We start from the raw sequence: 25440 nt of genomic DNA on the forward strand, positions 1-25440 counted from the left end.
ACCCTAAACTGCTGGGGAGTATAGATCTGATCGGATCAGATATCGATCCGCTCAGATACTATAGCACTAAGGGAGGTGTATGCTGCGTGCGTGGGTTTTAGCGGTACTGGCGCTAACCTGACGCTGCCTGGGGCGACGCAGACCTTATCTGACCCTAAAAACATAATTTATATCACCGCCGGGCAATTAGGGGTTAAACCTTTATAAGGTAATAAACGGCGGGTGCCCTAAAACTATAATAAACTCAAATAAACTATAATAAACTATAATAAACTACAAAAAACAAACTAGCTAACCAGCGTCACCCGTAACACTTATACGGTGATCGCTGGTGAAAGGGGAAACTAGGGGGCAATCAGGGGGTTAAAACCTTTAGCAGGTAGTATATGGGAGTCCCTCTCGCTATAAAACACTGACAGCAAACCTATATACTTACCTCCCTAACTAGCGTCACCTGTGTCACTAATAGAGCCATCAGAAAAACGATCGCTTAGCGACACTGGTGACGGGGGGTGATCACGGGGTTAACCTTTATTAGGGGGGGTTAGGGGGGTACCTTGGACCTAAGGGGGGGTACCCTAGACCTAAAGGGGGCTAACCTAACTGCCCTAACACTTATAACTGTCACAAACTGACACCAATGCAAAAAAAAAAAAAATGCTATTGGTGTCAGAGTGATAGGGGGTGCAGGGGGGTGATCGGGGGGTGAAGGGGGGTGACAAGTGTGCCTGGCGTGTTCTACTGGAAGTGTAGTGTTGTGCAGACTTACTTGATGTCTTCTCTCCTCGGCGCCGGATCGAAAAGACCGGCTCGAGGAGGGATGACATCACCTCTGTTTACATTACAGAGGGAAAGGAAGCATTTTCATTCGCCGGGAGCGATCGGGAGGGGGTGGCCAACAATGGATGGCCTCCCCCTGACCTCTCATCGCCCGGGAAGAAATGGCGACTGCCTCGGGCACCGGGGGGGGGTCCGATCGGACCACCCACCCGCGGAAGGCAAATCACGTGCATGTACGTGATTTTGCCTGTCCGTGCCACCTTGCCGACGTACATCGGCGTGGAGCGGTCGTCAAGTGGTTAACAGTTTTCAAAACAGTCACAGTCAAGGACTGCTGAGAATGACAACTGTCACAACTGCAGATCAAACAGAGGCTAAGATAGCAGCTTCCTTGGCTGTAAAGGATAGGAGGATTTAGTTCTGCTTTAAAGGGGTCCTTACCATTCACACAGCCATCATGAATAACCCCCATATTACATCTAATATGTTTATTTCTTATGATTGCCAGCTCCATCTAGTGCTCATAAAGGGGCATTTGCCTGATTTCAGCACTATATAACTCAAATACTCTCATAATACAGACACCTCTGATAAACAATAACCAAAATATTATCTAAATTGAAAAAAGTGTATATCAAATATTTCTTTTATCAGCTATCCAGCACTGACATGTGTTTTCACATCAAAGATAGAATCTCACTGAATAAAGTGCAGCGCTGCTGTAATCATACATTAATTAGACACATGCGGTTCATTTAGTTCCCAATCGAAATTCTGACAATTTTTTTTTACAATAGTAACGAATTTAAACAAATCCGAAATAAAGAAACAACATTTCGGAAGAAATTTGAGTTGTTTTCATATCCAAAATATAAGGGATAGAAGGGATAGAAGGGATAGAACAGGGTCACGTGGTGGGTGACGTCAATCGGGCAGTTCTAGTATCTGGGATCCACTACGCGTTTCTGAGCATGCGCGAAGCTCGCAACGGGCATGCGCGCTCCTTTCTCAAGTGTGACACTTGAGAAAGGAGCGCGCATGCCCGTTGCGAGCTTCGCGTATGCTCAGAAACGCGTAGTGGATCCCAGATACTAGAACTGCCCGATTGACGTCACCCACCACGTGACCCTGTTGGAACGCGGAAGTGACACTCGCTCACCGCACAACAGCCGGCGTCTCCGAGCGGAGGTCCGCGGCCATCCGCACGGCCGCCATCCATTCATACCTACACCTGGATGTGGCGACAATGGGAACAGTTCTCCTTGGAAGTCTACATTTTTACATGTAAGTGCTTTGATGTGATTCTTTTATTACAATAAATTCTGATACTTAAGAGGCGCTTTTCCTTTTGGATTTTTTTCATATCTTTCATGGAGAGCTGACTTCGCTCAACAGGAAGCTGCCCTGGGTATTGGATATATAGAGACCCACTTGACTCCTATATCTATCTACTACACCGATGATTTACATCCATAGACTTTACATTGTTTTTACAGTATTGGATTATCTTTTATTGGACATTGCTCCTATTTATTATTATTTTTTACCGGTCATTGCTTCCACTGGTCTGCTTGTCCTCACCAACTGATTTCTCTTTGATTGATTATACACACACATGTGTGTTTATATGTGTGTATATTATCCTTGAATGGACTAAGCGCTGTTACATTATATTTTATTTCCACAGTGAAACATGGTGGTGGCAGCATCATGCTATGGGGATGTTTTTCAGCAGTCAGGACTGGGAAACTGGTCAGAGTTGAGGGAAAGATGGATGGTGCTAAATACAGGGATATTCTTGAGCAAAACCTGTACCACTCTGTGTGTGATTTGAGGCTAGGACAGAGGTTCACCTTCCAGCAGGACAATGACTCCAAACACACTGCTAAAGCAACACTTGAGTGGTTTAAGGGGAAACATGTAAATGTGTTGGAATGGCCTAGTCAAAGCCCAGACCTCAATCCAACAGAAAATCTGTGGTCAGACTTAAAGATTGCTGTTCACAAGTGCAAACCATCCAACTTCAAGGAGCTGGAGCAGTTTTGCAAGGAGGAACGGGAAAAAATCCCAGTGGTAAGAGGCGGCAAGCTCATAGAGACTTATCCAAAGCGACTTAGAGCTTTGATAGCCCCAAAAGGTGGCTCTACAAAGTATTGACTTTAGGGGGGTGAATAGTTATGCACATTGATTTTTTCTGTTATTTTGTCCTATTTGTTGTTTGCTTCACAATAAAAAAATAAAAAAAAACATCTTCAAAGTTGTGGGCATGTTCTGTAAATTAAATGATGCAAATCCCCAAACAATCCATGTTAATTCCAGGTTGTGAGGCAACAAAACACGAAAAATGCCAAGGGGGTTGAATACTTTTGCAAGGCACTGTACATAAACTCCAACTCCAGTGCTCATAAAGAAATAGGTGTTCGGTGAAGTGATATATAACACATTTTATCCAAGTGTTTAACCAGTGCTCATTATGCTCTCACCTCTGTTGTTGACTGGTAAACATTTATAGGCCAAATTTAACCTCTTTAAGGAATTATATCCCCTCTTGAACCTTCAGTACTCCTTTACCTCCAATTCCACTTTCCACCTAATATCACACACAGGTATTGGCAACTCTTACCCTTTAAGTGCTTAATAGCTCCACAATCCACCTTATAGCAATCCACCAGACTTCAGAGTATCCTCTGAAGAAGTCACAACTAGTGACATAACACGTAAGGGAGAAGCCAGTGGCATTATCACGCAATTATAGGAAGTAGAGAGGCACCAAGCTGAGTGGGGCTGTCCACAAAGTATACATCTCTTAAGGGGACATTTGCATGGGAATTCCGCAGCGCACTGGATTAGTGCATGGATACATGTAAGTGTGTTTTTCTATTCTTAACCCCTTCAGATCCGCGCTATAGCCTAATGACGGCTACAGCACGGATCTGTTTTGCCGGGAGGGAGTCAATAGACGTCCTCCCCTTTGCAAGCTGGCCACGCCCCCTGAAGGGTGCGCGCGGCACGGTGATGTGATCACCCGAGTCAATGAGACTCGGGTGATCACAGTTCGGATTAAGGGGTCGATCCTGACCCCTTACCACGTGATCATCTGTCAGCCAATGACAGCTGATCAGGTGATGTAAACAGAAGATCGGTAATTGTTTTTTTTTCTTCTCATGCTGACAGCGTGGGGAGGAAAAAAAGCTGATCACCAGCTTCAGTTAAAGGGACATCGGTCCCGAAGAGGAAGAGGCGAAGCTGCCTCATATGTGCCCACCAATACCGCCTGCCAGTGCCACAAATCAGTGCCCACAGATCAGTGCCCACCAATCAGTGCCCACCAGTACATAAGTGAAAGCAATCAGTGCCACCTATGAATTCCCACGAGTGCCACCTGTCAATGCCCACCAGTGGTGCCAATCAGTGCCTCATCATTGCCACCTAGCAGTGCTGCCTATCAGTGTCACCTACCAGTGCCCATCACTGCCACCCATCAGTGCCCATCACTGCCACCCATCAGTGCCACCTATCAATGCCCTTCAGTGCCGCCCATCAGTGCCACCCATCAGTGCCCACCAATGCCACCTATCAGTGCCCACCAGTGTCGCCTATTAGTGCCCATCAGTGCTGCCTTATCAGTGCCCATCAGTGTCGCCTTATCAGTGCCCATCAATGCAGCCTATCAGTGCAGCCTATCCGTGCCCATCAGTGTAGCCTCATCAGTGTACATCAATGAAGAAGAAAAATTACCTGTTTGCAAAATTTATTACCAAAATATAAAACAGTTTAAAAATGGTTTTAATTTGTCTAATGAAAAATAAAAAACCCAGAGGTGATCAAATACCACCAAAAGAAAGCTCTATTTGTGGGAAAAAAATTGTCAAAATTTAGTTTGAGTACAGTGTTGTATGACCGCGCAATTGTCATTCAAAGTGCGACAGAGCTGAAAGCTGAAAATTGGTCTGGGCAGGAGAGGAGTTTACGTGCCCAGTAAGCAAGTGGTTAATAAAGGAAAGAGTTGCCAATTTGTGATAAAGTCTGAAGGAGTCCCGAAGGTGGAAGGTAGAGTCCCGAAGGTGGAAAGTAGAGTCCCGAAGGTGGAAAGTAGAGTCCCGAAGGTGGAAGGTAGAGTCCCGAAGGTGGAAGGTAGAGTCCTGAAGGTTGAAGGTAGAGTCCTGAAGTCGGTAGAGAGGAGAGTGAGGCTATGACCCCTTAAAGGGAAAAGTGGATATTTGACCTATACATGTTTTTCAATCAACAGCAGAGCTGAGAGTATAATGAGCACAGAGGGGTGAAACACTTGGATGAAATTTGTTATATATCACTGAGCACCTATTTCTTTATAACCACTGGAGTTGGACGGATCTATTTATGTATGGACTGGAATATTATAATTGATATTTTTGGTTTACAACTCTAAATGAACTAGAGATTTTTTTTTAAATAATAAGTGTGAGAACAGCACATGTCCATTTGTATAAAGGTTTGATATATGAAAGTTTTATTGAAATGCAGTAACAGCACACGTTACACTTATTTTCCAGCACGCTGGGCAATTTTGTGTTTAACTTTTTTTTATATATATTGAAGTACGTTTACAGCAGCTCTATACTTTATTCACTGAGATTAGCTCCAAACACTGCCTCAGGGGTGAAGTTACATGCTCTTCCATATCCAAAAGCATTGGGTATTGTCGCTGGCTGTAGAAAAGGAAGGAGCAGTGAGGGAGCACAGGAAAGGTGATTATTAGGGAGTTGGAGGTCACTTTGCACAGAAAATGCCATATTAACCTGCATGGACAAGAAGACAGTAGTGTTCACTGTTCAGGCTGTTCACTTTTTAAGTGGATTTTCCCTTAGCTTGGTGAATGTGGTGACAATTCACTTTGTAACAAATACCCAATCATGTTCAAGGAACATAAAGATTTTTTTTTTGCTTCCCCTGATTGAATGCTGGAAGTCAGCAGAGCTTCACCTCATTCATTATAATAAGGGCACATTCCATTGCAAAGTGAAAATTCCCTTGTCTTTATTTGCAGTATACATTTTGTTAAAGGTAAGGTTAATGTTCTAATTGTGTATTTTTGCCTGAGTATTTGAAGAAGCAACCATTTTTTATATTAAAAAAGAAAAATGAATAGGTTACAAAATACCTAATACTTGTAAAATAGTTGTAGTGATGTTGGTCCCTTCTTGATGTGACATCTCACAGGTATAATTTCCTCCATCAGATATCTGGGTGTTCTGGATGGTCAGTGTTATATTGGTAAATGTCATTCTTGTACCGCAGTTGTTGTATATCCGGGGTCCTCCTATGGCAAAGTCACCATATGAGGATAAACACGAAGAATTATTAATGTGATGGATCTTCCATATAACTCCGTTATATTATTTCCAGGATCACCTCCACATTGTAGAACTATAGAATTGCCTTTTCTTCCCACCACAACTGTAACATCTGTAATCCCAAAAAAATTATATAATTGCAATTATTGTGTGTTGAATTAAGCAGTTAAGAGTTATCACGGGTTCTATATTCTGAGATATAGATATTGGTATATATATATACACACACAAGTATCACCATAAAGGTCTATAAATCAGCAGGTTCCTTTCTAGGAGCATTTATCAGTATATCTGTAAAATTCTGGACCTTATAGTATTTATTATAAACATTCCATTTTAACCATTTGCTGACCAGCCGGCGCAGTTGTACTGCAGCAGAATGGCACGGCTGGGCGAAACAATGTTATGTAATGTCGCTTCACCCTGTGGCCACTAGGGGTGCGTGTGCTGCTCGCCCCCGGAGCCGATGCGAGTGCCCAGTGGTTGCGATCACCGCCGGGCTTTCACGATCGCTGGTGACACACCAAGAACTGGGATCTGTGTTTGTAAACACACAGTTTCCGGTTCTCTGAGAGGGGAAGAGACTTGATCGTCTGTTCTTACAAAGCACGAACAGCGATCTGTCTTCTCCCCTAGACAGTCCCATCCCTCCTTCAGTTAGTACACAGAGAGGGAACACAATTAACCCCTTGATCGCCCCCTAGTGGTTAAACCCTTCCCTGACAGTGACATTTTTACAGTAATCAGTGCATTTTTATAGCACTGATCGCTGTATGAATGCCAATGGTCCCAAAAATGTGTCAAAAGTGTCCGACATGTCCTCCATAATGTGGCAGTCCTGATAAAAATCGCCCACCATTACTAGTAAAAAAATAAATAAAAATGCCATAAAACTATCCCCTATTTTGCAAATGCTATTATTTTTGCGCAAAAACCAATCAATATAGGCTTATTGTGACTTTTTTTTAACAAAAATATGAAGAAGAATACATATCGGCCTAAACTGAGGAAAAAAAAATTTTTATATATATTTTTGGGGGATATTTATTATAGCAAAAAGTAAAAAGTATTGCGTTTTTTTTCAAAATTGTCGCTCTTTTTTTGTTTATAGCGCAAAAAATAAAAACTGCAGAGGTGATCAAATACCACCAAAAGAAAGCTCTATTTGTGGTAAAAAAAGAACATCAATTTTGTTTGGGTGCAACGCCACACGAACGCGCAATTGTCAGTTAAAGCAACGCAGTGCCGAAAAGCAAAAAGTGCTCTGATCAGGAAGGGGGTAAAATCTTCCGGGGCTGAAGTGGTTAATAACATATACATGCTACGGGAAAAAAAATATTTTAGAAAGCACAAATAATGTTAGAAGACGACATTGAATGATCGGTTAATAAGTAATGTTGCTGTTTGTGTTTGAATAAAAATGTGATTCTCCCTTATTATCTCATATTTCATTTGGGAATGCTTTACCCATTCCTCTGGGAGGGGGTGGATATCTGGGGCCCCTTTATTTTAAAGCGGGCTTTGAGATTCCTGCAAATCCCCCAAATAGTTTTTGGGGGACCAGATGTGGGGAGAAGACCTTATCTCTCATTATTGGCACAGGGTGCCTTGCAAGGGGGTAGGCTTTGTCTCCCTTCCTTGCAAGGTACCCCCAATATAATACCCTCACGTGGCCTGGTATGATACAGAAAGGGGGCCTCATATTCACTGCCCTCCTATTATTGGCCACCAAGGCCTTGGTCTGATCTGGCTGTTTTTTTTTTCATTTTTTTTAATGTGCATTGGCCTTTTCACATGTACACCAAATGTAGGTAACTGCTGTTTCCTCTAGTGCCTGTATCTGTATGTAGCACCCTCCTTTAGCTAGGCTGTCAGGTTAAGTTTAGTTGTTGGGTTCACTCTAGCCAGTGGAACAGTGATCTATTAGATGATGTCCATTAGGACGAAACGCGTCGTTAGCGTTCATGAAGTAATTGTGATTCTTGCCCTATATTCATGGATTTGATGACTGTATACATAGCGCTATTTTAAGTGGATACATGTAAGTGCACATCTGTTTTTATGAATAAACATTTTCATACAGTTTTACACCATGTGCGATTGCTTGCTGTTTCCTCCATATATATCCAAGAACTTCTTGCCAAATTTATAAAGTTGTCCATGCACTTGGAGCCTGTCTTTTGAAGGTTGAAACTCTTCATCCTATTCGGGGCCGGTGGATTCTCCTATTAACCCTCTGGGAGAGTGGAGTATGATTGGGGTGTTTCCCCAAAATTGCTTGGTTGACTCAATACCTACCAGTATATGAGTCCACAGCCTCTGGTAAGCATGCTGACCTTACTTCATGGTGGTGGATCACACAACAATGGTGAAGCCTGATAACATTGTGCCCTTTCATGGGTGACCCTTACCAGATTCATGGGATTTTGGAATATCACACATTTTTTTGATTCACTTATAAACTTTGTTTTGAATTCTGAATCTTATCATATTATTTGCTCATTTTGGATGTGTCAAGGTTTTTTCCATAATCCAGTTTTGATTTATACGGTATGTCAAGATATAGTTTGCATTTTGGACTAGTTATATATACAGTAGGTATCACATGTAATGGACACATTGTATGCCTTGAGGAATTTCACTGTACATATTGTTTACTGAGAATTCATTTTAATCCAAGGTCTCATATTGCTTTTTGCACATATCACTTTAAGCACTGCACTATTGTTTATTTTATCTATTATGTTTGTCTGAATGGGGCTTCCTAAGCTGGGTGTTTGATTTCTACCATCTGCTTCTGGAATAAGCTTCTGCAATATAGGGCAGGGAGAGTCAAATGTCCAGTATGAATATTTATTATGTCCCAGCCAATCCTTGTAAGGATGAGTCCAGAAGGTGGCTGGGAAGGTGATAAATGTTTGGGAGGCCTTGCCAGAGTGTTCCTCCTCTAATAGGAGGGTACCAATTCTCCTTACCTGCTGCCCCTGGGAGGCAGCTAGAAACAGACAAGAATTGCAGTCTGGGCCTTAGCAGGAGATGGTCTGAAGGCCTGGAGAGGAATGTTAAAAGTATTTTGTCTGGAGGGCATGGCTCTGAAGTCCTGGTCTGGAGAAGGATCTTTTATCTCCCTCCCTTGATCTACCTGTGCTTAGTTGCCAGCATTTCAAAAAAGTTTTTAGGGACAACTTTTTTTTCTGTGTGTATAGAAAGCTGCTGTAGGTGGAGCATGTACTTATATTAGGGGCAGAGCATACATTTAATATAGGCGTGGTTTTATAAGAAGGTTAATCATGTGCTTCCATCAGCGATCTAACAGTATATCATGTCCACCCACGAGGGATCTGCTAGCACTGAAAGGTTTAATTATATACAGCGAGCAGGAATCTGCTAGCAAAAGCAGGGTAATTCATGTCTTTAGCCATCAGGGATCTTAGGTAGGCCACAGACGGTGAAAATTGATTTCCTGCAAATTGTGGAAATTCACCCTCCAGCCGAGCAATTGTCTGCTCCCAGTGGGGAGCGGGGGAGAGCGGGGAAAGTCATCCCTGCTGGGAGAAGACAGTGATAATTGCTATATATATTTCTACTATATCAGCTGTTAGCAATAATCGCAAGTTAATCCGGCAGCACAGTGGTGTAGTGTATAGCACTTTCACCTAGCAGTAAAAAGGGTTGATTATTCGAATCCCAACCACAAAACACTACCTGCCTGGAGTTTGCATGTTCTCCCTGTGCCTGTGTGGGCTTCCTCCGGATACTCCAGGTTCCTCCCACACTCCAAAGACATGCTGGTAGGTTAATTAGCTTCTGTCTAAATTGGCCCTAGTACCGGTATATGTATGTGAGTTAGGGACCTGAGGGTAGGGACCGATATGAATGTACAATGTATATGTAAAGTGCTGCGTAAATTGACGGCGCTATATACCATAAGTACCTTAAATTAAAAAAAAAAATAAAAATAAGAATGTCTGCTAAGAAGCTTGTCCTCCTAATCATTGCCACTTTTGTTTTGGTGTATCTTGAATCCCCTGAAACCCTCTCTTCCTCCTCTCCTGTTTCAAGTTATTCAGCAATAAATTCTAAAAAGCCATCCCTAGACTGAGTCTGTATTGTTGGTATGCAGGGAACTGCACTTGTGGATAGCAGCCTCTGTCCTTATGTAGGAGAACCTGTGATATTCTGAGTGGCCCCTCCCGGAGTGAGAGCTACATGTAAATAGCTGTTACTTGGCAAGCACTTGCTTATCACAGAGTTAGTTGGTTATGGCTGGGCAAATGGGCGTACAGGTACGTCCACTTTAAAACGCAGAATTGTGGGCGTGCCCGCTGCGTAATCCGTGACTGTGCCCGCGGATCCCGCGGACTCGATGTCCGTCGGGGGGCCCGCGATCATGTCACGGAGCAGCAGAAGAGGGCGATGCCTTTGTAAACAAGGCATTTCCCTGTTCTGCCTAGCAACATGACAGAGATCTACTGCTCCCTGTTATCTCTGCCATGTTCTAGTGAGGCAATCCCCCCTTCCCTGCCAGTGTCATTTACACAGTAATCAGTGCATTTCTATAGCACTGATCGCTGTATAAATGACAATGGTCCCAAAATAGTGTCAAAAGTGTCCTATGGGTCCGCCATGTCGCAGTCCCGATAGAAATCGCAGATCACCGCCATTAAAAAATAATAATAAAAATGCCAAAAAACTATCCCCTATTTTTTAGACGCTATAACTTTTGTGCAAACCAATCAATATATGCTTATTGCGATTTTTTACCAAAAATATGTAGAAGAATACGTATCGGCCTAAACTGAGAAAGAAATTTGTTTTTTTATATATTTTTTGGGGATATTTATTATAGTAAAAAATATTGCTTTTTTTTCAAAATTGATGCTCTTTTTTTGTTTATAGCGCAAAAAAACACTGCAGAGGTGATCAAATACCACTAAAAGAAAGCTCTATTTGTGGGGCAAAAAGGACGTCAATTTTGTTTGGATGCAACGTCGCACAACTGCTCAATTGTCAGTTAAAGCGACGCAGTGCCGTATTGCAAAAAATGCTCTGGTCAGGAAGGGGGTAAATCCTTCCAGGGCTGAAGTGGTTAAAGACCGCCTACCGCAGATATACTGCGGCAGGGCGGCTCTATTGCGCGACGACATACCTGAACATAATATCGTGCTGTAGATAGCGGGGGCACGTGCATGCTGATTGGCCAAAGGGGGCTGCCGGGACACTCCGATCGTTCCCCAGAGAGGCAGAATGGCGATCTGCCTATGTAAACAAGGCAGATCGCCGTTCTGACAGGGGAGAACACAGTGATCTCTGTGTTCTCCCAGTCAGTTCATCCCCCACACAGTTAGCAAGCACCTCCTAGGGACACACTCAACCCTTTGATTGCCCCTGGTGTTAACCCCTTCTCTGCCAGTGTCATTATTACAGTAACAGTGCATATTTTTAGCACTGATCACTGTAATAATGTCACCGGTTCCCAAAAAAGTGTCAAAAGTGTCAGTTAGGGGTCCGATTTGTCTGCTGCAATGTCGCAGTCCCGCTAAAAATCACTGATGGCCACCATTACTAGTAAAGAAAATAAATAAATAAAAATGCCATAAAAATATCCCATCGTTTGTAGACACGATTACTTTTGCACAAACCAATCAATTTAAGCTTATTGGAATTTTTGTTACCAAAAATATGTAGAAGAATACATATTGGCCTAAATTGATGAAAAAAAACAATTTTTTACATTTTTTTAATGGATATGTGTTATAGCAGAAAGTAAAAAATATATTTTTTTCAAAATTGTCTGTCTTTTTTGGTTTATAGCTCTAAAAATAAAAATCGCAGAGGTGATCAAATGCCACTAAAAGAAAGCTCTATTTGTGGGGAAAAAAGGACATCCATTTTATTTGAGTACAGCGTTGCATGACCGCGCAATTGCCAGTTAAAGTAATGCAGTGCCGTATTGCAAAAAATGGCCTGGTCATGAAGGGGGTAAAACCTTTCGGGGCTGAAGTGGTTAAAGCGCCCCTGTACTCACATGTAAAGGCAAACACATGCGTCAGTCCTACATCAGTATGTAAACAGCAATCGCAACCACACATGTAAGGTATCACCCCAAACATCAGATCGAGAGAAATCATTCTTGCACCTCCTGTGTAAATCTAAAGTGGTAGGTTGTAAAGGCTTTTAAACCATCATCTATGGATAATATAATTGACATAGTTTGTTGCCATTCCACGGGTGTGCTCAATTTTAAGGTGTGACATGTTTGGTATCTATGTACTTGGGATAACATCATCTTTTATAATTTACCAAACATTTGAGTTACAGTATCTCACAAAAGTGAGTACACCCCTCACATTTTTGTAAATATTTTATTCTATCTTTTCATGTGACAACACTGAAGAAATGGCACTTTGCTACAATGTAAAGTAGTGAGTGTACAGCTTGTATAACAGTGTAAATTTGCTGTCCCTTCAAAATAACTCAACACACAGCCATTAATGTCTAAACCGCTGGCAACAAAATTGAGTAAACCCCTAATTGAAAATGTCCAAATCGGGCCCAAAGTGTCAATATTTTGTGTGGCCACCATTATTTTCCAGCACCGCCCTAACTCTCTCTTGGGCATGGAGTTCACCAGAGCTTCACAGGATGTCACTGGGGTCCTCTTCCACTCATCCATGAGGACATCACGGAGCTGGTGGATGTTAGAGACCTTAGGATGCCCCACAGATGCTCAATAGGGTTTAGGTCTGGAGACATGCTTGGGCAGTCCATCACCTTTACCCTCAACTTCTTTAGCAAAGCAGTGGTCATCTTGGAGGTGTGTTTGGGGTTGTTATCATGTTGGAATACTGCCCTGTGGCCCAGTCTCCAAAGGGAGGGGGTCATGCTCTGCTTCAGTATTTCACAGTACATGTTGGCATTCATGGTTCCCTCAATGAACTGTAGCTCTCCAGTGCTGGCAGCACTCATGCAGCCCCAGACCATGACACTCCCACCACCATACTTGACTGTAGACAAGACACACTTGTCTTTGTACTCCTCACCTGGTTGCCGCCACACACGCTTGTCACCATCTGAACCAAATAGGTTTATCTTAGTCTCATCAGACCACAGGACGGTTCCAGTAATCCATGTCCTTAGTCTGCTTGTCTTCAGCAAACTGTTTGAGGACATTCTTGTGCATCATCTTTAGAAGAGGCTTCCTTCTGGGACGACAACCATGCAGACCAATTTGATGCAGTGTGCAGCTTATGGTCTGAGCACTGACAGGCTGACCCCCCCCCCCACCCCTTCAACCTCTGCAGCAATGCTGGCAGCACTCATACGTCTATTTCCCAAAGACAACCTCTGGATATGACGCTGAGCACGTGCACTCAACTTCTTTGGTTGACCATGGCGAGGCCTGTTCTGAGTGGAACCTGTCCTGTTAAACCGCTGTATGGTCTTGACAACCTTCTTATAGCCTAGGCCATCTTTATGTAGAGCAACAATTTTTTTTTTCAGATCCTCAGAGAGTTCTTTGCCATGAGGTGCCATGTTGAACTTCCAGTGACCAGTATGAGAGAGTGAGAGCGATAACACCAAATTTAACACATCTGCTCTCCATTCACACCTGAGACCTTGTAACACTAATGAGTCACATGACACCAGGGAGGGAAAATGGCTAATTGGGCCCAATTTGGACATTTTCACTTAGGGGTGTACTCACTTTTGCTGCCAGCGGTTTAGACATTAATGGCTGTGTGTTGAGTTATTTTGAGGGGACAGCAAATTTACACTGTTATACAAGCTGTACACTCACTACTTTACATTGTAGCAAAGTGTCATTTCTTCAGTGTTGTCACATGAAAAGATAGAATAAAATATTTACAAAAATGTGAGGGGTGTACTCACTATTGTGAGATACTGTATACTGTCATTCTGTACTTGCCAAATATGCTGCAGAAATCTCCCTCCACTGAGTCTGGCTGCATCCATTTTAATTGTGGGCAGCAGAAGCTGCTGCCTGTTCACTTCCTGGATTTACACAGACACACAGAGGCATGCCTCCAGCCCTGCAGCTCTCATTGGCCCTATTATGACTCATCCCTCCTCCCTTCCTCTCAAACTCTCACGAGAGTGAGAGAGAGCGCTGTGCATGATGTCATATGCCTAGGCCTTTTTACCAGACAAGAAACAGGAAGTGGGCTGTATGAGGTATTTACTGGCAGGAAAAAAATGTTTTACTATCCAAAGTTAAAACAACAACAAGGACAGAAAAATTAATAGATGGAAAGATGAAAAATGGCTGAAGTTCCACTTTACAGACTAGTTAGATTTATTGAAAATAGTAGGGTTTGTTAATGATTATTATATAGTATATCAGGAATATGCAAATAGCGGACCTCCAGCTGTTGCAAAACTACAAGTCCCATCATGCCTCTGCCTCTGGGTGACATGTTTGTGGCTGTCAGAGTCTTGCTATGCCTCATGGGAATTGTAGTTCTGCAACAGCTGGAGGTCTGCTAATTGCATATCCCTGTAATATACGGTATGTTTGGTATTTTTTCTCCTATTATATTTGTACAACATTTTTTGACAAAGGGCTGCTGTGGCCATATATATCCAGTCATATAGGGTGTCTATATATTGTTGGGGATTGGGGTTCTACAGTCAGAGACCCTCCTCATCTGGAGGTTATAGGCTTTCAGCTACAATTGCTGTGCATGTGTTATTCTGCAATAATGAACCCGGGACTGTCCCTGACACTCAGGAAATGCTTGTAGCTCTTGCAAGATGCATTTGATAAGAGAAAATGTATTGCGGTGTCATCTTGATTCTAGAAAGCAGAGGAGTCCCCTTTGTACTGTTGCCTACAGAATGAAGGTTTTCCAAAAACGCCTATCTGCACCTTCACATTATATGAACTGTAAAGTCAGGAATTAAAATGATGTGTAAATGCTTGTCATGTTTTCTACTGACTCAGAACACTTTTTCATGTTTCCTACCTGTGACTTCTGCTTTCTGTTTCAGTAACTCTTTACACACATCAGAGAAGGCATAATCAGGCTTTCACTTAAAGTGATACCAAAGTCTCTCTTTTTAAAAAAAAAATAACAAACATGTTATACTTACCTCTTCTGTGCAGTGGTTTTGCACAGAGCAGCCCGGATCCTCCTCTTCTCGGGTCCCCCCACCGGCTCTCCTGGCTCCTCCCTCCTGTCGAGTGCAGCTTGCTATGGGGGCACCAGAGCTGAGTCACAGCTCTGTGTGTCCATTCAGACACATAGCCGTGGTTCTGCCCCACACCCTCTCTCTCCTCATTGGCTAACTGACTTTGACAGCAGCAGGAGCCAATAGCACCACTGCTGTGTCTCAGCCAATCAAGAAGCAGAGTCCCTGGTTGAGACACTCGTGCACATCGCTGGATTGAGATGGAGCTCAGGTAAGTATTAGGGGGCTGCTACACAGAGAAGGTTTTTTTAATCTTAATGCATAGAATGTATTAAGATAAAAAAACCTTCTGACTTTACAATCACTTTAACCACTTCAATACATGGCACTTAAACACCTTCCCGCCCAGACCAATTTTCAGCTTTCAGTACTCTCACACTTTAAATGACAATTACTCTGTCATGCTACACTGTATCCAAACAAAATTGTTATCATTTTTTTCTTACAATTAGAGCTTTCTTTTGGTGGTATTTAATCACCGCTGGGCTTTTTCTTTTTTGCGATATAAGCGAAAAAAGAGCGAAAATTTTGAAAAAAAAACACTTTTTTTTAACTTCTATTGTAAAATTTTGCAAATAAGTCATTTTTCCTCATAAATTTGGGCCAAATATTATACTGCTACATATATTTGGTAAAAAAAAACAAATTAGTGAATATTATTTAGTCTGTGTGAAAGTTATAGAGTTTACAAGTTAGGGTACAAATCACTGAAAATAGATCACACCTGATGTACTGAAGGCTTATCTCATTTCTTGAGACACTAGACATTCCAAGGTATTTAGTAAGAGGCAGGGTGAGTTTTTTGAAGTTGTAATTTTTTCCCACAATTCTTGGGAAAATTAAGACTTTTTTTTTTTTTAACGCAAACTTATTGTATTGACAGGTTATTTCTTGAACACAGCATGCATATACTTGCAACTACACCCAAAAATACATTCTGCTACTCCTCCTGAGTATGGCAATACCACATGTGTGAGACTTTTACACAGCCTGGCTACATACAGTGGCCCAACATGCAGGGAGCACCTCCAGGCATTCTAGGAGCAAAATTACACATTTAATTTCATGACGACCTATCTCCCTTTTGAAGGCCCTGGAGCACCAGGACAATGGAAACGCCCACAAAATGACCCCATTTTGGAAAGCAAACACCCCAACGTATAATCTATGAGGCATAATGAGTCTTTTGAATGGTTCATTTTTTCCCAGAAGTTTTCAGAAAACGTGGGAAAAAAATAAACGCATTTTTTTTACACAAAGTTGTCGATTTAGAAGATATTTTTAACACATAGCATGTACATGGCAAAAATGACACCCCAAAATACATTCTTCTACTCCTCTTGAGTTTAACAATACCACATGTGTGACACTTTTACACAGCCTGGCCACATACAGAGGCCCAACATCCAAATAGCACCTCCAGTCGTTCTAGGAGCATAAATTACACATATAATTTCATGACTACCGATCATATTTTTGAAGGCCCTTCATATTTCTAATACATAACATGTACATACCAAATAACAAAAGATTACCTGTGGTTTTAGTAGTGTAGTGGTCCACAGAGGAGAGCATCGGCCCAGGCAGCAGGCAGCGATGTGGTCAGCGACAGCAAAATTGGTTGTGATCAGCCTGCTGTCACTGTGCTGTACACTCCTCTGCCCCCAGGTGATGAAGAACACCCACTGTACAGTATTATGCTATGTGGCTCCCCTTCTTCATTTCTATATGGATTGTCTATCTGAGATGACCCGCGGGAAGGTTTGCTATTCATTTTGAGTACCCTCAGAAGTATGGATATGTATTGAAGCTTTACCACCGTCCAGTTGTGAAGTTCCCTTTCTTTGAATACCCATTGGGGTCACAAGCTTGATTGACTCATTGAACGTATGTTCTTATGAGTTCAATCCCTCTGGTAAGCCTTCATTTTGTCCGTGTGTGGAGGGTCCATCACATTTTTGCATGTGTTATCCACGTGGTGAATAAGGGACTTTATATACCTCTTGATTAACATCAGTCCTCCTCAGCTTTTTAAGCATTTAAAAACATCTGAAGAAATACCAGAGACTTTATTATTGTTTTTGTTTATTTTATATATCTGTCAAGCTATCTTATATTGCAAATGTTGGGGTTTGATACAGATATTTTTTACCTTTGTCTTATATCATCTTTAATTTTTATAATCCCATAACTCATAGCGCTACACTTGTATTTGCATTTGCAGCGACAGCAAAAGCAATCGTCCAGGCAGCAATACTGTCCATAGTTAGTTCAGGCAGAAATCCTGTCAGCACAGCCAAAGCATTGGTCCAGGTAGCAGGCAGAGATGTCCAGGCAAGAATACTGTCTATAGTCAGTAGAGGCAGCAGGCCGAGATATGGTCAACACAGCCAAAGTATTGGTCCAGGTCCAGGTAGCAGAAATAAACAGTCCATAAAGTCCTGGGTCATTACAGGCAGCGATATGGTCAGCACAGCCAAAGTGTTGGTCCAGGCAGCAGGAAGGACCATCAAGCTTAGGGCCAGGGGGACAGGGGTAGAGGCTTCTCTCAACCAAATCTCTTTGAAGCCTCCGGGCAACCAGACCCTGTTCTGGGAACACAGAAAACCAAAAACTGATTTCCTCTACTAAGAACGCTATTCTGAAGCCCCTCACATATGTGAGACCCCTGTGTACTGAAGTAGAAGGGCAAAAGATCAGTCCAAGTGGCAGGCAAAAACATGGTCGATTTAACAGGCCGAGGTCGGTGCACGTGGAAGTCAGAAACGTGGTTAAAACAGCAGGCAAAGGCATCGTCGGTAAATAGGCTGAGGTTGGTGCAAGTGGAAGTCAGAAACATGGTTAAAACGGCAGGCAAAGACATTGTCGCTAAACAGGCCAGGGTCAGTTAACATGGAAGGTAGAAACATGGTGGCAGGCAAATTATGCACACAGGTAATTGAAATGGGGAAATGGCAGTCTGTTACTAATAAGGGGAACTAATATCTGATGGATGTGTGATAATTTTTGAAGCAATCACCGATACACAGGCCAGGTTGGGAGGGACATTGGGGACAATAATAACTTGTATCTCTTCTAGCTCCTCCACTTGAGCATACACAACATCTCTTTTGGCGTCTCCTTCCGGATTCTGCAGGGGAATGGTAAATGTTGCTCATGAAGTCGACTCACACTATCAGAGTGAATGCTTCCTGGGGCGGGTCCTTGCTGGTAAATAAGGGCAGTGACAATGTTTTCTATATATTTGAGGCAGGTGATGGGTTGGTTTTTGGGTGATTTTTGATAGCAGACAAATGAATTGAACATGGACATATGAAAGAGATGAAATGCAACTTTTTTATACCAATATTTGGACTTGTGGGTTGACAAATATGGTTGCAGCATCTGATCATTTAAATCCACCCCCCCCCCCATATACAGATTGTAGTCATGGACACATTCAGGCTTTACTACGGGGCCACGTCTTCTCTGAACCTCGACCAAGGTGTCATTGTGAATGGTAGTCATCATGTAAACATCCTTCTTGTCCCGCCACTTCATGGCCAACACCTCCTCATTCCTCATGAATGCAGCTTCCTCCTTTTGTAGCCGTTTTGCAAGTAAATTCTGTGGGAAGCTCTTCCTATTTTTTCGGAAGGTACCGCAGGCCAGGGTTTTTTTACAATACAGGTGACGGAAAAGGGGCAGGCTGCTGTAGTAATTATCTACATATAAGTGGTAACCTTTTTTGAACGGGGGTATGGAAGGTCCCACACTGGTTCCTATGTATGTGGGGCACTCACGGGGCTGAAGCCCTCATAAATACGAAATGAGTACACGTATCTAGTGGCTCGGTCACATCATTTATTAATTTTCACCCCATACCTGGCTCTCTTACTTGGGATATACTGCTTGATATTCAGCCGGCCAGTAAAGTGGATAAGGGATTCGTTTACACAAATATTTTGGTCAGGGATAAAGACTTCAGAAAATCGTTTGGTAAAAGAATTTATTAGGGGGGGAAGCTTATATAATTTATCGTGGTTAGGATGATCTTGGGGAGGGCACTGCGAATTGTCATTGAAACGCATAATCATATCGTACCGTGTCCTGGACATAACAGAAGAATAAATGGGCATGTGGTGGATGGGGTGGGTGGACCAGTAGGCATGCAGTTCGTTTTTCTTTGTAAGCCCGATATTAAAAGTAAGGCCCAAGAACAACTTGAATTCGTCTAGTGTGAGACATCGCCAATGGAACATACGGGCGTAGGACGAACTGGGGTTGGCAGCAATAAATTGCTCTGCATAGAGATTTGTTTGGTCCACCATGTACTGCAACAAATCTTCCGGGAAAAACAAATAGAAATAGTCCACATATGAAAAATTTGAAGTGTTGGACTGCACACCTGGCTGTGCAGTGAAAGGGGGGATTGTAGCGGATCCTGAGTTGGCAGGCAACCATAAGGGTTTGCCAGGGCATCGGGAAGGTAGGACTGGGCCCGGATTCTTTGGGCTGGATGTGCAATTCCAGTACTTGTACTGGGCTAATCTTCCTGGGGTCTGGCGCTGCTGGTGGTAGGCAGGTTTTCTGATCTAGGTCCTGATCTCCTTACTCTTTTAGGAGGGGCGGTTTCCTCTGCTGACTTGGACGCTGATCCGCTACCCTCCACTGGCTCGTATTCCGAACCAGAATCGGATAATGAGAGCTCCCTGCTGCTCTCATCATCCGACATGGCAAGGATGTTATATGCCTCCTCAGCTGTGTAAACTCTTTGGGACATGATGGTGGTACTTTTGGCAGGCCTGTGTGTGACAGATAGGCTATGACAGATGGGCTGTCAGATCCAGATGGTACCAATGGCGGTACTAATAGTGGTACCGTTAGTGGTACTGATGGCGACCTGTGTGACAGATGGGCTGTCAGATCCAGATGGTACCGATGGTGGTGATGGTGCTGATGGCGGTACCGATGACGGGCTGTAAGGTTCTGATGGGCTGTGACAGGTTCTGATGGCTGTGACAGGTTCTGATGGGCTGTGACAGGTTCTGATGGGCTGTGACAGGTTCTGATGGGCTGTGACAGATCCTGATGGGCAGTGACAGGTTCTGATGGGCTGTGACAGGTTCTCTTTATTGGTGGGGGGGGAGGGTGCGTGTTGTGCAGACAGTAGATGTGTAAAAATAAAGGTGTTTCACTCACTGATCAGATCTCTCCTTCTCTCTCCTCACACGATCGGTGTGTGGGGAGAGAGAAGGAGAGATCCCTGGAAACCGCCACAGTGTTTATACTTGTGACCGGCTGTGATTGGACACAGCCGATCACGTGGGTAAACAGCCATTTCATTGGCTGTTTACCCTGATCGGGATGAGGCTATGTCCAAGGGACACTCGCCATCTCCGATCGGTGCGCTGCGCGCCCCCGGCGGCGCCCATCGCGCGCGAGCCCGATTTGTTTTGACATGTGACCGGCTGTTATTGGACACAGCCGATCACATGGTAAACAGCCAATTTCATTGGCTGTTTACCCTGATCGGGGATGCGCTGTGTCCGAGGGAGCGCAATAGCGGTGAATCCTGATCACGTCATATGACGTCCGGTCAGGATTATCAAACCACTTTGCCGCCGTCATTTTGTAATAGGGCGGGCGGCAAGTGGTTAAAGGAAAAGTAAACCCTCACCGTAAAAACAATCCATTCAGTTTAACCACTTACGGACCGCCCACCATCAGTATACGGCGGCACTTTGAAGGGGAAAATCGCTGTTATAGCAGCAGCTAGCTGCCATAACCCTGGTATACACTTCTTCAGTGGGCGGTCCGCTTTCAGATAAAAGTGGTCTCAGCGGGAGATTCGACGCTCTCCAGTGCCCTCTGCTGCTTACCGGAGACGCCTTTAAACTTTGCCTTTATGTTGGTGAGCACAAGAGCACCTAAATATGTGCTTAAAGCAGTGATAAACCCAAAAGCAAACATTTATTATATTGCAGATTACCAAGTCTTTCATGTGATGTCTGCATTTGTTTTCTTTTTTAGCCTTTCTTTCTTATATTTTCATCTGGTGATCTGGCCAGTAAGTCTGATTAGCTTTTATTTATTAATTTAAAACTACCCTAAAATGAAAAAAATGGTTTACTGTAGCTGCTTATAAAGTGTGAATTGCATTTTGGTTTCAATTTGTTAAATCTGCTAGTATAGTTAACACTCCCCTCCCCTCAGATTAACCAAGCTGCTGTCTCCTATGCCTCTTGTGCTCCTTCATCCAGAGTGGAGGCATTCTAATACAGGAAGTGTGTTACTGGCCAGATCACCAGTTAAAAACAGAGAGAAAACGAATTCAGCCACCACATCTAATGATTGGTAAGCTGCAATATATTGCATTTTTGGTTTTGGTTTTAATGTCACTTTAACTTGAACAGAAAGCTCCTCAGTGGAGGGTACTGTGGGCAATGGAATAAAAAGGACCATTTTGCTAATTCCACCTATGACCATCCAGATGGCAGAGCACCCCTGGGGCATGGGTAAGTCCACAATAAAATCCAAAGCTAAATAGGTCCATTTGGGTGAAGGACGGCAGGCTTGGACAGTTTAGTCTTACCATGGACACAGGTCTCAAAGACATCAACAAAAACTTGAGTGTCGGAATGAAGGAAAGGCCTTCAAAGGTCTGTAGAGTCAATCTCTAGTGTCTGCTTGAAGCTGGGATGTCCATCAAGCTTGGAATTATCGATTTGCTGCAGCACTTGAAGGCACACAAAAAGTGTAACAAGCAAAAGTCCCAGGTGGATAGTTGGTGGAGCTTTGGACAGGTAATAAAAGTTTAGAGAGTTACATACATTGAAATAGAATAAACAATATGTTCCATTCATCTCCCTGTTTTAAATGGCTTATAAGCCCCTCTCAAATCAAGTTTAGTGAAGATTTTAGCACCCTGAATTTGGCAGATGAGTTAAGTCATGAGTGGTAGTGGATAACAATTGAAACAGTAATTTTTTTAAAGTGATATTAAAGCCAATTATTATTACTTTTTTTTAAATAACAAGCATGTGATATCAACCTGCTCTGTGCAGTTGGTTTTGCACAGAGCAACCCCAATCCTCCTGTTCTCAGGTGCCCCATCGGCACACCTGGCTCCTCCCTTCCTGCTGAGTGCCCCCAGATCAAGCAGCTTGCAACGGGGGCACCCAATCAGACTTGCTCCTGAGCCACTGCTCTGCATGTCCATTCACATACAGAGCCACGGCTCGGCCCCGTCCTTGCTCGCTCCTTATTGGCTCACTGGCTGCCATAGCTCCTGCTGCTGTCTCAGCCAATGAGGAGGTAGAGTCTCTGAAGAGCTGGATCACAATGGGGCTCAGGCAAGTATTGGGGGGAGCTGGGGGGGCTGCTGGACAAAGAAGTTTTTTTAACCTTCATGCCTAGAATACATGAAGGTAAAAAAGCTTGAGCCTTTTGAACCACTTTAAGTCCATGCTAGTCAATACAAGGTATGAGGCTTCTATCTTTCTTTGGCACATGATGAATGTGAACCCAGCCCCTGTAGGTGACGTGAAAGGGCATATGAAGTCCTTTTCCAGGTTTTCCTGAGTAATGCAGGCCATACACGGTCGAATTTCAAACGAAATTTCTTTTCAAAATCAGAATGTTCATTTTTTTTGTGATCCGATGATGCCATCATTGACTTTCGAAATTCGGCCGACCAAACCTTCAATTTCACCGCATGTTGCCACAGAAAAGACGTTTCGTGGCTGGGAATCTTCTTTTCTCTCCGTAAATTTTCTTTTCTTATTACATTTCTTGCACGATTCTCCCATCATTATTTAGAAAATCGTTTGTTTTTCTAAAAATTTCCAACATGTCCGATTCCTAAAATTTGATTGCCGCACAAAAATCAGCCGTTGTTGCAGCCCACTAATGGTGCAAAATTCATATGAAAATTCTTCCATACAATTTTCGAAAGAAAATTCTAACGAAATTAGAACTGCGTATGGCTGGCATAAGGCTTGCAAGCCTTTATTCTCAGAATTAGAGAAGGAAAACACTCTGTCACAGGTGGGCAAGAATCAGGCAGAAGTTCAATGATGAGGGGGAAGAATGCCATTACAGAAGAGAGTGGTAGGAAGGCAGACCTTTAGGTTCGAAAGCCGCAGACTTTGGATGCAGGTGCTGTTTCAATAGGCTAATCATGAATATATTTCCTCCAGCTACCAGTCAATGGATGGATTATGACCTTATTAGACAAGACATTCCTAAGATTAGTGGAGGGAAGAGTGAATGGATGATTAACTAGAGAGTTATTTAAAGTGAAGGAACCTGATTTGGAGTTCAAAAGGCTGAGTGATGCAGTAGACTAGCCTTCTTTAACAGGTTGATTAGAAATGGACAGCAGATGAATAGGAGCTACCAGCTTGAGGATAGCAATAGCCAGCAGGTTAACTAATCCTTTGTGGACAAAGTTTCCTGTGGTCAATAAAGGCTGAGCAAGGAAATGGCCCTTTACTGTAGCCGTCCCTACGGACCATTATATGGAAGAGGGTCTGGAGCAGGACGAAAACCCTGGACCAGAACCCCACCAGTCTCAGCAGGACCACCAGGTATACAGGACATCTCCCCTTTCTCCACAAGTACGAAAGCATCTGTCACTACTCACCGGGAAAGTATGGGCGACCCGAGTAGGGACCCAGTACCCCTTGAAAAGAACCTTATACGTGGATTCAAGTGTATTTTTGTATTAAAAGAACATTTTACAACTGTTTTCCAAGCCTTACTCCAGTCCTCTAGATGTATTGGGGATCGGAGGTCCTGCTCCTATTAAGACATGTAGGAGAGATATTCTGATGATGGTCGTCTGTTCAAAGATGCATAGATGGCTGAGATGAGGCTGGGAGCCCCCGGGGCATGCTGGCTCGCATGTTCAAAGAAAGTTTTTGGCTAAGTGGACTTGCGGCGCAGGGCAGCAATTCAATGTTTAAGTTGATGAAAGCGAAAGTGCTCCTGGACTGGGACCTCATGCATCTCTCCAATGGCCTCCTAGGAAGCAAAGGATCAGGAGGAAAGAAAATCTTGGACCCGACTGAAGCCCCGGGAGAGCCACCAGGAGAAAGCCCAGGGTTCCTTCAAACCTGGGGGGAAGAGGGGGTTATGTATGATAGGCAGCAGCGGCAGAAAGGAAAATGCCCGAGTAGCGGACCGAATCCCATACCCTTATGCCGCATGCACACGGTCGGAATTTCCGACAACAAATGTTCGATGTGAGCTAGTTGTCGGAAATGCCGACCGTGTTTAGGCTCCATCGGACATTTGCTGTTGGAATTTCCGACAACAAAAATTTGAGAGCTGGATCTCAAATTTTCCGACAACAAAATCCGTTGATGGAAATTCCGATTGTGTGTACACAATTCTGATGCACAAAATTCCATGCATGCTCAGAATCAAGCAGAAGACCCGCACTGGCTATTGAACTTAATTTTTCTCAGCTCATCGTACGCGTTGTACGTCACCGCGTTCTTGACGTTCGGAATTTCCGACAACATTTGTGTGACCGTGTGTATGCAAGACAAGTTTGAGCCAACATCCATCGGAAATAAATCCACAGTTTTGTTGTCGGAATGTCCGATCGTGTGTACGCGGCATTGGACTATCCAACATCATGGAGCTCAAGGGGGGGCGTAACTTATGGGGGATCCAAATCAAGGCCTGTATTGAATATGGATTACAGTTGGGTAGTTCGAGCAACACACAAAAAGGGATATCCGAGACCGCTTGAAGCATAGCCAGCAGGTAGATCTGCACCGCTGCATAGTAGAAACGTTAGGGACCCCCAGGTTGCCTTGTAGCCTATAAACAGGAGGGTCTAGGAACTCTGGGATGTTTCTGGGCCCAAATAAATGGGGGAATACAAATCTGAAGGAGGGGAAGAAAAAAGGGGGGCACTCGCACTGGTAGAGAGATGGATATTGCCAGGAATGCATAAGGGAGTTTAGAGTGCGCAACAGAGGGTAATAGCGGAGAACAGGGAAGAGTAGGAAGATGTCAATTTATTTCCTAGATAATCGATCGAGTAGGGAGCCCAGCGGTATGGGAAGTGCTCTTTAGATTGTTCCACAACGTTGGTGGAGAGAGTTACATTCATTGCCGT

At 43.4% G+C, this 25440-nt stretch overlaps 1 pseudogene; it reads right to left on the minus strand.

Moving 5' to 3' along the window:
• LOC141127735 (cell surface glycoprotein CD200 receptor 1-A-like) overlaps positions 1-25440 on the minus strand; it is an 88989-nt pseudogene that overhangs the window by 51873 nt on the left and 11676 nt on the right.

The sequence above is a fragment of the Aquarana catesbeiana genome, linkage group LG02 (genome assembly GCF_042186555.1).
Source record: "Aquarana catesbeiana isolate 2022-GZ linkage group LG02, ASM4218655v1, whole genome shotgun sequence".
Classification (NCBI taxonomy): domain Eukaryota; kingdom Metazoa; phylum Chordata; class Amphibia; order Anura; family Ranidae; genus Aquarana; species Aquarana catesbeiana.